This window comes from Amblyomma maculatum, chromosome 7 (assembly GCF_055883805.1).
Source record: "Amblyomma maculatum isolate TAMU_Amacu chromosome 7, ASM5588380v1, whole genome shotgun sequence".
NCBI lineage: Eukaryota > Metazoa > Arthropoda > Arachnida > Ixodida > Ixodidae > Amblyomma > Amblyomma maculatum.
The window spans coordinates 19,794,359-19,806,373 of record NC_139350.1 but is presented as its reverse complement, the minus strand read 5'-3'; the positions used below and the strand labels follow the sequence as shown (position 1 = coordinate 19,806,373).

At 44.7% G+C, this 12,015-nt stretch overlaps 1 pseudogene; it reads left to right on the top strand.

The window, feature by feature from the left end:
* Positions 1 to 10,167: 10,167 nt before the first annotated feature.
* Positions 10,168 to 11,098, top strand: LOC146182781 (uncharacterized; annotated as a pseudogene).
* Positions 11,099 to 12,015: the final 917 nt, after the last annotated feature.

Below are 12,015 nucleotides of genomic sequence, written 5' to 3'. Positions count from 1 at the left end.
ATGTAAGATCTATGACGCAAGGTAAACTGGATATCGTCAAGCGAGAAATGGACAGATTGAACATTGATATCTTGGGTATCAGCGAGCTCAAGTGGACCGGAATGGGAGAATTTAACTCCGGCGACCATTATGTCTTTTATTGTGGGCACGAATCCAAGAGAAGGAATGGGGTCGCTCTCATAGTAAACAGAAGAATGGGGAAAGCAGTGCTAGGGTACAACCCCAAAAACGATCGAATGATTTCACTTCGAATCCAAGGTCACCCTTTCAACATAACTGTTATCCAAGTCTATGCACCGACCACTACTGCTGAAGAAGCTGACGTCGAGAGATTTTATGCGGATCTACAATGCCTTTTAGACCGCACCCCATCATCAGACATCGTTTTTCTCATAGGAGACTGGAATGCTAAGGTAGGGAGTGAAGAAATATCCGGAATTACAGGCAAGTTTGGTCTTGGTGAGCCAAATGAAGCTGGGCAGAGGCTACTAGAGTTTTGTCAAGAAAACAACCTGACCAGAGCGAATACTCACTTTCAACAGCACAAGAGGCGCCTGTACACATGGACTTCACCGGATGGTCTGTACAGGAATCAGATCGATTATATTATTTGCCGCCAGAGATGGAGAAGCGCTATACAAGCAGTAAAAACAAAGCCTGGGGCCGATTGTGGCACAGATCATCAGCTTCTTGTTGCCAAAATTAAGCTTCGATTGAGGAAAACGCAGAAAACTAGAAGGCCTTTCAGATACGAGATGGATCAAATTCCATTAGAATATGCTGTGCAAGTGAGGAATCGATTTCAAGAATTAGATCTAGAAGACAAAGAGCCCGAAGAAATGTGGACTGATGTTCGTGATATAATACAAGAAGTTGCTACTAAGGTAGTTCCAAAGCAAATGAAATGCAAGAAAGCAAACTGGTTATCTGAAGAGGCTTTGCAAATAGCTGAGGAAAGGAGGATGACAAAAGTTATGGGGGAAAGAGCAAGATACAAGGTTCTCAATGCGGATTTTCAGAAAATAGCAAGGAGAGATAAGAATGCCTTCCTGAACATACAGTGCCAAGCAGTCGAAGACAACAGCCAATTAAGGAACACAAGAGCTCTGTATAAGACCATCAAAGATATCAAAGGAAGCTTCAGAGCTAAGCTGGGCGTGATAAAGGACAAACGAGGCAAGGACCTCACTGAAGCCTCAGAGATAAAGAAGAGGTGGCAGGAAAACACAGAAGAACTGTACAAGAAGGACCCGAATGTGCAAACCCAACATAAGACGGTTGTGATCACTGATCTCGAGCCGGGCATCCTGAAGAGTGAAGTTGAATGGGCCTTAGCCAGCCTTGCTAAGAACAAAGCTAGCGGACTTGATGGCATTCCAGCTGAGTTGCTTCAAAACCTCAACCATGACGCTGTTAACATTTTGCATCCATTATGTCAGAAGATTTGGACAACCCTGCAGTGGCCACTGGATTGTAGGAGGTCAGTTTACATCCCCATTCCAAAGAAAGGCAGTGCCAAAGATTGTTCCAACTACCGCACGATCGCGCTTATTTCGCATGCTAGCAAGGTGATGTTGAAAATCCTCCAAGGTAGGCTGCAGCAGTATGTGGAGCGGGAGCTTCCGGACGTGCAAGCTGGGTTTCGCAAGGGCAGTGGAACTAGAGACCAAATTGCCAACCTTCGCTGGATCATGGAAAAAGCAAGAGAGTTCCAGAAACCCATCTACTTCTGCTTTATTGATTAGGCGAAAGCGTTTGACTGCGTAGATCACAGCAGATTGTGGCAAGCTCTCCAAGAGATGGGAGTTCCAATTCACCTCATCTGTCTCCTCAGGAACCTGTATGAAGGGCAAGAGGCCACAGTCAGAACTGGGCATGGTCTTACTGATTGGTTTCCGATTGAGAAAGGAGTGAGGCAAGGCTGCATACTGTCGCCCTGCCTATTTAACCTATATGCAGAGTGCATCATGAGGAAGGCCGGTCTGGACGAGTCTTCAGCTGGAGTGAAGATTGCTGGAAAACGTATCAACAACCTTAGATATGCGGATGATACCACCCTAATGGCAGAAAGTGAAGTGGAACTCAAGAGACTTCTGATGCGCATACAAGAAGAGAGTGAGAAGTTTGGACTTAAACTGAACACTAAAAAGACAAAGATCATGGCGTCTTGCCCTATCAAGTGCTGGAGTATCAAGGGACAAGAAGTGAAAGCTGTGACAGATTTTCTCTTCTTGGGCTCCAAGATTACCTCGGAAGGAGACTGCAGCCATGAAATTAGGAGACGCCTGCTTCTGGGAAAGAGAGCAATGGTTAGCCTTGACCGCCTAGTAAAGAGCAGAGACATTAGTCTGCCAACCAAGATCCGTATAACTCGTTCTATGGTCTTTCCAGTTGTGATGTATGGATGCGAGAGTCGGACTGTGAAAAAGGCTGACCGCCGAAGAATTGACGCGTTTGAATTGTGGTGCTGGCGAAGACTCTTGAGAGTTCCTTGGACTGCCAGATGATCAAATCAGCCGATATTGTCGACCATAAACCCTGAATGCTCATTGGAGGGTCAAATTCTAAAGTTGAAGCTTAGCTACTTTGGTCATCTGATGAGAAGAGAGGAGTCGCTGGAGAAAGATTTGATGTTGGGAAAGGTTGAGGGTCGCCGGAGAAGGGGTAGGCAGCGAACGCGATGGTTAGATGGCATCCTCGAGGCACTGCAGATGAAGTTATGTGATGTTTGGAAGATGATGAGAGACCGGAAAGCGTGGCGTGACATGGTCCATAGGGTCACGAAGAGTCGGACACGACTGAACGACTGAAGTGAACTGACTGAACTGATGAAAGTGCGCACTGGTGCCGCGAGTGATTCTGCAGCCACCGCTGAAGCGCAGCGGCACTGGGGATTAAGCGCCTGTTCCCCAGCCAGATTAACACACTTCACCCTACAGTGCGCCCATTCTGTGTTGCTAGTCCTCTGATACCGACAAGCAGATTGTTGCTCTTTCTTAATTTTGCGGCTTTGCCTCACAACCATGACAAAAAATAGTTTCTCTGTGGGAAGAGTGCAGCGGCAGCACAAATGACCATGTCATGGTGCACTTCCCAAGGCGAAGTGGAGGACCATGTACCTATTTACTTGGGTATTGAACCCAACCTATTTACTTGGGTATGGAACCCACTCCCCACTTCTGCTGCTCACAATTAAAAAAAACAGGCTCAATGCGTCTCTTCGCTTCGCAGCCCACAGTGCATTTCTTGGCAGCATGCCAAGATACTATGCAGCAATACTATCCCAGTGCATATGTATCTTCTGAAGTAAGCTCTTGCTGGAAGGGGGCGGGGGACTTGGCACAGTGCCAGGGCCCTTTACTGATAAGCCAGCAACTTCTCGATAGGCTCGTGCTGGTTTTCAGTACATGCCTTGATTGGGCCCGGTGGGCGCTGTTCATTGCCACAAAATCATTCGAACGCGTGATGCAGCAAACAGATTTGAAGCGAAAAATGAAGGTGTCATGATCGCGGCTGACCGCGATCCTGACACCTGGGTGACTGACTGATGGGTGGGAGAGAGGACGATGCTTGCAAAAAAAATCGTTTCTCCATCATAACAAACCGTACCCCCAAACTGTCATCATGGAATTTTTTTTAAAAGGTGGGCTCCTTACGCGAGTATTTACGGTAAATTGGAAGCTGACAAGTTCGTATGGCAGCGGCCAATTAGATAATCTGGCATTGGCAAGGCACTCCCTTACCTTTCTAATTGGTTTAGCAGAATAAATTCAAAAACACCTTGCACTAACGAGCACTACCAGTGCCAGGTTACAGCAGGCCGCTCAAATGCCTCTTGAATGTAAAAAAATGTAACAAGGACAAAGAAACAGGGTCTTATTCCTTATAAGAAAACATTTTCTCACAAGACTCAATTCATACATGGTGTAAAGCTCAAAATTTCTGCTCCACATCAATATGAGGGCAACAAGCAAAGAACCATTAAGGATCAAAGCAGGTCAAACAATGGAACGCAATGAGTTGACGCATATTCATACTGCCAGGCACATGCTTCCAAATAAGGCATTCGTGCTAAACTGTGCCGACAATGACAGGCACTCAAGCTAGCTGTACCTGAGAGCAGCCAAAATTATTACCTTTTGAAATTCGCACTGATGCCAAGGGCACTGCGCTGCTGATGGGCAGAGGTGGCGCCACTGACGCTGAGGACACTGCATTCATAACCGGGCAGAGGCAACGGCACTGATGCTGAGTGAAAAGTGAAACTACGAACATAACTGGAAAGTTTAGCCAAATATCTGAAGTAAATTCCAAGGTAGCGTGACTTGCAATCTCTACATATGAACTACAGAAGGAACTGAATGTTAATGGTCGTCTAATAACAAGCAAGTGCGCTTACTTCCTGAGTAGGCAGTTTCAGCAGCATTGTCTGCTTCCCAGCTTAACTCATCAGCCACTGCAGCACTGGGCGCATACAGGTCGCTCTGGTTCGTCTGTGAGGGACCTAAATAATAAAAAGACAAGAACTAGCACACTGCCTCACAAATATGGGCTATGGTTAAATGAATGTTTAGAAGGGCATGGATAAATGAGAATAGCACTGCGTCATGACTGTCACTTCAAGGTAACGCCTGAGCAAATGGCCAAAGGAGACCATAACTATGTAACCCGAGAATTAAACATGTACATGTACTTCATGACAAAGAGGACTTTCGACAAGTCAATGTAGCGTTAGTTTTGCATAGAAATTAGCTCCATAAGAAATAAGTGGAAATTCTTTTAGATGGCTTCTACAGAACAAAATGGAAGAAATGGAATCTTCTGCCACTTTTGCCCAGATATTAGCTGCTAGTAACATCGTGTCCTGCACTTCCTTGCGGCGTCCCTTTTATGTAACTAACTTTACCCCGAAAATGCACTAACGAGGCTAGCAGCAAATCTTACTCAACTTTGTAATAATCAGTCTTGTAGAATAGGTGTGATGAAAGCTTATGAATGTAAGAAGTTGGAGACTATGGTTGTTTACATACCACTTCCGAGAGCCTTCGCACACAGTGCCTTTTGGAGGTTCTCAACCAGGCTCCTCCGCTTTGTTATCTGCCCTTCTTGGTCCCTGATAAGAACCTTTGACTTCTCCACCTCAGCCTTCAGACTGTCTACACGTAATTCTAACTGAGCCACCTTCGACTCTGCAGCTGAGTGCTCTTCCCGTGGCCCGGCGCCTAGTGTGCTCAGCAGCTCCTTCTCGGCCATTTTTCTCGCCGCTCCTCTGGCCTTCTCTTCTAGTCTTGCCTGCAAGAAGATAATCAGAACTGCAAACCAAGTAACACAATAACCAATGCTAGATAACCTAGGTGGCCCTAATTTCACCAGGCAATTTATTCAGTGTTTTAGCAGGCAACAACGAACCAGTTATAGTGAAATACCACTTGCAGAACTGTAACTAGAACAAGCTAAAAGGAAGCGTTTACACTCGAAATGCCACTGCACTCAGAGAAGGTCGGCTTACCAAGCTAAATACAACAGAAATTGTAGTCACGTGGACTGTTGAAGGGACAGTCTACTGGCTGGAACAAACGCCCAGTGCACAAACTCTTTCTGAGGTTCTGTGTAGTTTTTGAAATGCAAACTTCGAATTGCATAAAGAAAGTATAAACAAAAATGCTTCGCTGAATGACCCACTTCTGAAAGGACAACATTCAAATTCCTGTTCCTTGATGCACCTGATTTGACAAATCAAAAACTCGTGCAATTTGTCATAAAACAGCCCGTTGGAAAATTACTACATCTCTCTGCGTGTCCTTCGAGCAACCGGGCAGTGCGCCACATTCATGACGCACTAATTATCCCAAAGCAAAGCCTTACTAAAAGCAATTCATCTTTGTCTGAAACTGTGTTTCAAATGGCAAGCAGCAATACTAAAAGCGCTGGTAATTTGTATCCGTCGTAGGATAATCGCTACAGAAATGAACAATCCCATTATTAGTAGCGGACGGCAGCTTTAAAGCCGCTCGTAAAAAAATCTTCCTAAACACCGATAACTGGCACGATAAGCTGCAGCCGTAGAATTCAATCACACATAAGAAAGCAGTGCCCATCACTTTTTTTTGCGTTGCGCAATTACACACGATTGCTACTGGCACCTTTTTCCTCGGCGACATGTCGCTCTTTCTGGCGCCTTTCCTTGCCTCGTCCCCTATTGCCGCATTTCTTCTTTCGTATCTGCGGTTCGCAGCACATCTTGAATTTACGGGCGCAGGAAAACAGCTAGAAAGCGCTGTGAAAGGCTGCACTTACCAGTCATGTGGATTATCTTCGCTTCATGGAATCCTCCGCAGGTACTCGAATCACCCTCCCAAAAAACGTCGTACACTTTTCCTCTTTCATAGTCATCTATGTCATGCGGGAAAAAATTCCGCACGTCTGTGTGTGCAACTATGTAAGTCTTTTCTTCCCTGACGTACCGTACAACCACGTACATACTGGTTGGTGAACACAATTACCGTGGAGCAGTGGTAGAAGCGTGGGCAGAAGCCAGACACACAGAGACTAAAGAGCCTGAACACAACTCCGGCGAAGCAGTGGCAGAAGCGTGGGCAGAGGGCAGACGCAAAGGAACAAAAGAGCCATGTCGCCGCTGGGACAGTAAACTAAAAACTATAGTGCCACTTACGCGTCTACGCAGCGACCGCCAACTGCGGCCGTGGTGTGGCGGTGTCGTCAGTAGCCGCGGCACTGCGGTCGAATCGAAAATAATTTTTTTTGTCTTTCAACTTTTCTTGCACAAACAGACATGCTTTGTCGCCCAAATAAACGTCTGTCTACTAATTTTGCCATCTTACAAAACTATTTTGTTTTTGTTTTTATTTTTTTTGAAATAATTACGGGAAGAATAGAGTTCAGAAGTGAGCGACTGTAGTGCCGCCACTTTTTTCGCGGATGTCGGGGGAATCGCCTCCAACGCGCCGTCTCCATCATGGTCTCCAAGACCGACTGCTCCATAGCAGTCTTTTCCGTACGCGGCAGTGACTACTACAGTGGCGTGAAAACTGGTTAAACCGCATTATTATATCCCTTAAATGCGGCCTGCTTGTATTTCCTCCGGATGCTCCTTTGCACATTTTGCCATCCCATCGTTCTAACCCAATTCCACAGGTAGAATATCTAGGTGTTATTTTTGGCTCAAGATTATAATGGAGCATACCTTCATATAAAGAACAATCTTTTTTTAAAGGAGAAGGCCCCCGCTGTCGAAACACTGCCTGTCGGAAAAACTTGCATAGATCTAAGCCGGCCGGCCTCAGTTTGCCGTGTGCATTACCGGAGTGTTTGTTGACAAGCTTGTGTTTCGTGCGTGCTTTACGCATTTCAGTCATACTTCACTATGAGTTCACCGCAACCTAAGCGGTACCGCCAGTGCCTGGAACCTGGGGCATCTCGTGAAGTACCTAGGCAAACTCGACGGTACCAAGAGCTCAGGGGTTCTCAACCAGCGTCTCAAGAGAGCGAATCCGACGACTGCGTGCTGGCGAACGGTGTCTGCGGTAGCTCTGACCATGGCTCCTACCATCTCGGCTCGGAAAATGAAACGCCTGACGCACCTGAAGACGAGTACAGTGATGATGATAGTCCCGGCGCTACTGGCAGCGCCTCACCTTTCGATGTGCACGATGAAGAAAGAGACGATGACGCTAATGAATACTTCTCGCGTTGTTCCAGAGAAACCCTGTCCAATAATAACATCAACAAAGCCCAGGCCATTTTGCTCATTGTCTCGTACGTCGTTTATGCGGGCATTTCGTGGTCGCAGGTTGAGGGTCTTCTCAAGTTGATTAACACTCTTTGTGGAGCCGATGTTGTGCCAGATACGAAGTATCTCTTCAGGAAGTTATGGAAAGGCAAGATGAATTCTCCTCAAGTCCACTATTTCTGTGAAATTTGCTTTAAATATTTCGGCTCCAAGGACAGGAAGAAAACGTCACACACCTTCACGTGCGACAACTGCCCAGTTACACCAACCGTGCGATCTTTAATGGCGAAAGGGTGCTTTTTCCTGATTTTCAATTTGAAAGATCAACTGCACAGCATCATTTCAGGCTGCTCGCAAGCATTGTATGCAAGGCTGAAGGAAGCTACTGCTGCTGTACACGGTACACACTCTGATATTATTGATGGCCGCCTATACCGAAGTATCAGACATCTCATGAATGCCAAGTGGTGTGACCTTACAGTCACTATAAACACCGACGGCTCACCGGTATTCAGATGTAGCAAATCGAGTGCGTGGCCAATTAAACTCCTTATTAATGAATTGCCTTTCAATGTCCGTTTTCAAAATGTCATCATAGGAGCTCTGTGGTTCGCAAAGAAGCATCCGCCTCAGCACTTGTTCATGAAAACATTTGTGGATGCTTTCAACAACATCGGGTCATAGCGTGGCGGCATGGCGAAGAAACTGTGCTTTCAAAGGTGTTTGTGACGTGCGTTCAGTGGACTCACCAGCAAGAGCTGCGTTGCTGAACATGAAGCAGTTTAATGGCTATTTCGGTAGCTCCTGTTGCCTCGCGGAAGAAACTGTTGTCGAACGTAAGTTAGCTATATTAAAAGTTTGTAATGAAAAACAAATTTCAATAATCAGCATGTGCTTTTCCCCCAAAAAAAGTAATCCTATGGAAAATTAGATTTATTTGTCAGAAACTTGGTAAATTTCTAATCATGCTACAATGAGCAGTCTTACAATGTACAGAGAGAGCAGTATATATTGTTTTCTCGACTGTTTGTCCATATATTATGAAAATGCAGCTTTGCGTCACTGTTATAGGTGTCCCGTTGCAAGCAAACATTGCAATTATTGAACATTTTCAACACTGTTTTAAACAGGCATATACTGCCTTAGCCTTTTGTGTTAAATATGTTTGGAATGCAGTATGGTCATTGTTTTGCAGTGCCTGTTGATGCAGTAAGCTCATTCTGTGTATGAAGAATAGGGGGCAGTATAAGTATATTTAAATGCACCCAGGTATATAAAAGTTTATTTGTAATCCCTGAATTGGTTGTTGCAGTAATTGCACTCATATTCACTATCTAGACATTTTATTTGAACAGATCTCAGCTGCCGCAAGCATATAAAGCATGGTATTGCAGATTGACAGCAGCCAATTTTACTCTTCCTAATGTCCCTCTGTATGCCTACACATCACTCACTGTTTAACTGCTCTAAATGCTTCTCTTTAAGGTGATGTTCAACAGCCTCGGGAAGGAAAAGCAGTTTACATTAAGTAGCGAAATACTGGAAGTAGTAGGCGAATATGTTTACTTAGGACAGGTAGTAAACGCAGATCCGGACCATGAAAAGGAAATAAGAAGAATAAGATTGGGATGGAGCGCATTTGGCAAGCACTCGCAGATTATGACTAGCAGCTTACCGGTATCGCTCAAGAGGAAAGTATACAACAGTTGCATCTTGCCTGTACTGACCTATGGGGCTGAAACGTGGAGGCTAACCAAGAGAGTTCTACTTAAGTTGTGTACAACCCAGAGGGCTATGCAACGAAAAATGGCAGGGGTAACATTAAGAGATAGAAAGCGTGCAGAGTGGAAATTAAGAAGGAGAAGGAGGCATTCTAGTGGAAATTAAGAAGGAGAAATGGACATGGGCAGGACATGTAGTGCGAAGAGAGGATAACCGATGGTCGCTGAGGGTAACAAACTGGATTCCAAGAGAAGGAAAGCGTAGCAGGGGGCGGCAGAAAGTTAGGTGGGCGGATGAGATTAAGAAGTTCACAGGGGTCAAGTGGATGCAGCTAGCACAGAACCGGGTTAAGTGGAGAAATATGGGAGAGGCCTTCGCCCTGCAGTGGGTATAATCAGGCTGATTATAATGATGATGATGATGAAATTCTTCTCTTGAATTTAATTGTGCATTGGTATCGTGAAATATATAGAATATGACTTGGGCTAGCTCGAACCAGATGTGGTTCTGGTTAGAAGTAAACTAAAGACTTTCCTAAAAGCTATAGCTCGCTTCTGATGTATCGCGTCTGCTGTAGTTTCAGCATCTTCTAGTGCTGAATATTGGTATTTTTCATTTTTATCTCAGGAACCCTGCGGCACATTCCTGGAGAAAGGCCAGCAGCTCTGCGCACACACAGCGGTATGCTGCAGGATATGCGGGCTGCCTACAAGCAAGACTTGCCAGTTCATGGGGTCATAGAGCCTTCGTCACTCAATCAGTTGCAAGGCTTCAATCTTGTGTGGTGCTTGACACCAGACCTTATGCATTGTGTGCTTTAGGGCGTTACGCAGCAGGTAACTAAGCTATGGCTCAGTGCTGTAGGGAAGGCTTTCCACATTGGGCGGAACTTCCGTAAACTGGAAAGGCGCATTAAGTTATTAAGGCCACCAATATAATTTTGTCGCCTGCCACGGCCAGTCTCAGAACGCAAGAACTGGAAAGCCACTGAATGGCTATTCTGGCTTTTGTACTATTCTCTACCATGTTTATCGGGTTTGATTCCTTCAAGATATGTCACCCATTTTTCTCTGCTTTGTCAAGGCATTTTTCTTCTTCAGACTTCTGTAAGCGTTGCTGACCTTCAGGAAGCGGACCAGCTTCTGTCAGGCTTTGTAAACAGAATTTGTTCACTGTATGGAGAAAGCAGTGCTACATTTAATGTGCACCAGCTTTTACATCTGGCAAAGAGTGTGGAGATGTTGGGCCCTTTGTGGGGTACATCTACATTCCCATTTGAAAATGAAAATGGTCAACTTCTGAAACTTGTGACAGCTGCACAGGGTGTCCCGCTACAAATAGCAGAGCGCTGTGTAATGAAATCTTGGCTCAAAACTTCTACCAGGCTGGTTGAGCTTTCTTCATCTTTAGCTCAAAGACGGAATCAAATTATCAACTTTCATGTCAGAGAAATAACTAATCCGCATGTATTGGGAGCCCCTCTGAGGCCTGCTCATTTAGAAGAAGCTGTAGCAGGAATTTTTTTTAAGAGAGTATGGAGTGGTGCCAAGCATTACATGTTATTGTCGAGCCGAAGCTAAAGGTTTTCATATTTACAGCACTCGGTATAGTCGGGCACTGAAAACTTGTTCGTACTGTTGGAAAATTGTTGATGGAGAGTACCGCATAGTAAATGACATCTGTACATTCATTGTGAATGTCCAAAAAGTTGCTCTTGTCTGCCAGAAATTGGTTATTTCTGAGCGTCCATTCAGAAATATCACTTACATACATAGCAGCAAACTTCCACCTCCAGGTCGCAACATGTCCTTTACTCGCTTGAAGATGTTGCTTCACAATGCATTTTGCTTGACATTGGAGAGGCGTCATATATCTGTGACATACCAAACAATTATAAGATTGATTGAAGCTAGGCTTGCAGAAACTTCATTCACATCTGATTATCTGCTGTAAAAGGCTTGTTTGCTCTTGAAGTTTCACGTTCTAAAGTGACTCAGAGCTTCTCCTTGAGAGGTATGGAATAATTTTAATAGTTTCCTTTTGCATCATCTTGAAAATGCTCGTGTCTCAGCAGCATATTACTATCATATTCATTTAGGGAAGCTGCAGAGCACTCGTTATGAAATTTGAACACTTCCTTAGAACGTCAGCTCGGATAGTACTGGCGAGTTCTAGACACGTGGACAGCTCTTTCAGGTTTGAGGAAAAACTTGAAGTAAACTGCTTTGCTAAGTCTTTTGTTATGACATACTAGACGGGTGAAGTATTTGAGGAAATGATGCTCTCCACTTAAAGAAGTGCTCATCCTGTTCCCTGTGTACATTCGAGTACTTTTTGCGCTTCTATGTTTTAATGAAAGCAACTCTATCCCAGGAAAAAATTGATGTATTTCCATCAAATTTTGGGAAGTGTACCTGTTAATGTTTATCTCAGGAGTTTTTTATTGAAATTGCTCTCAGTGGACTATACAAATTTAATACAGTCTCAAAAACTGTTGCATTCTTGGATTAAGTTGTGTTTAGATATGTGGTCATTGATGCAGC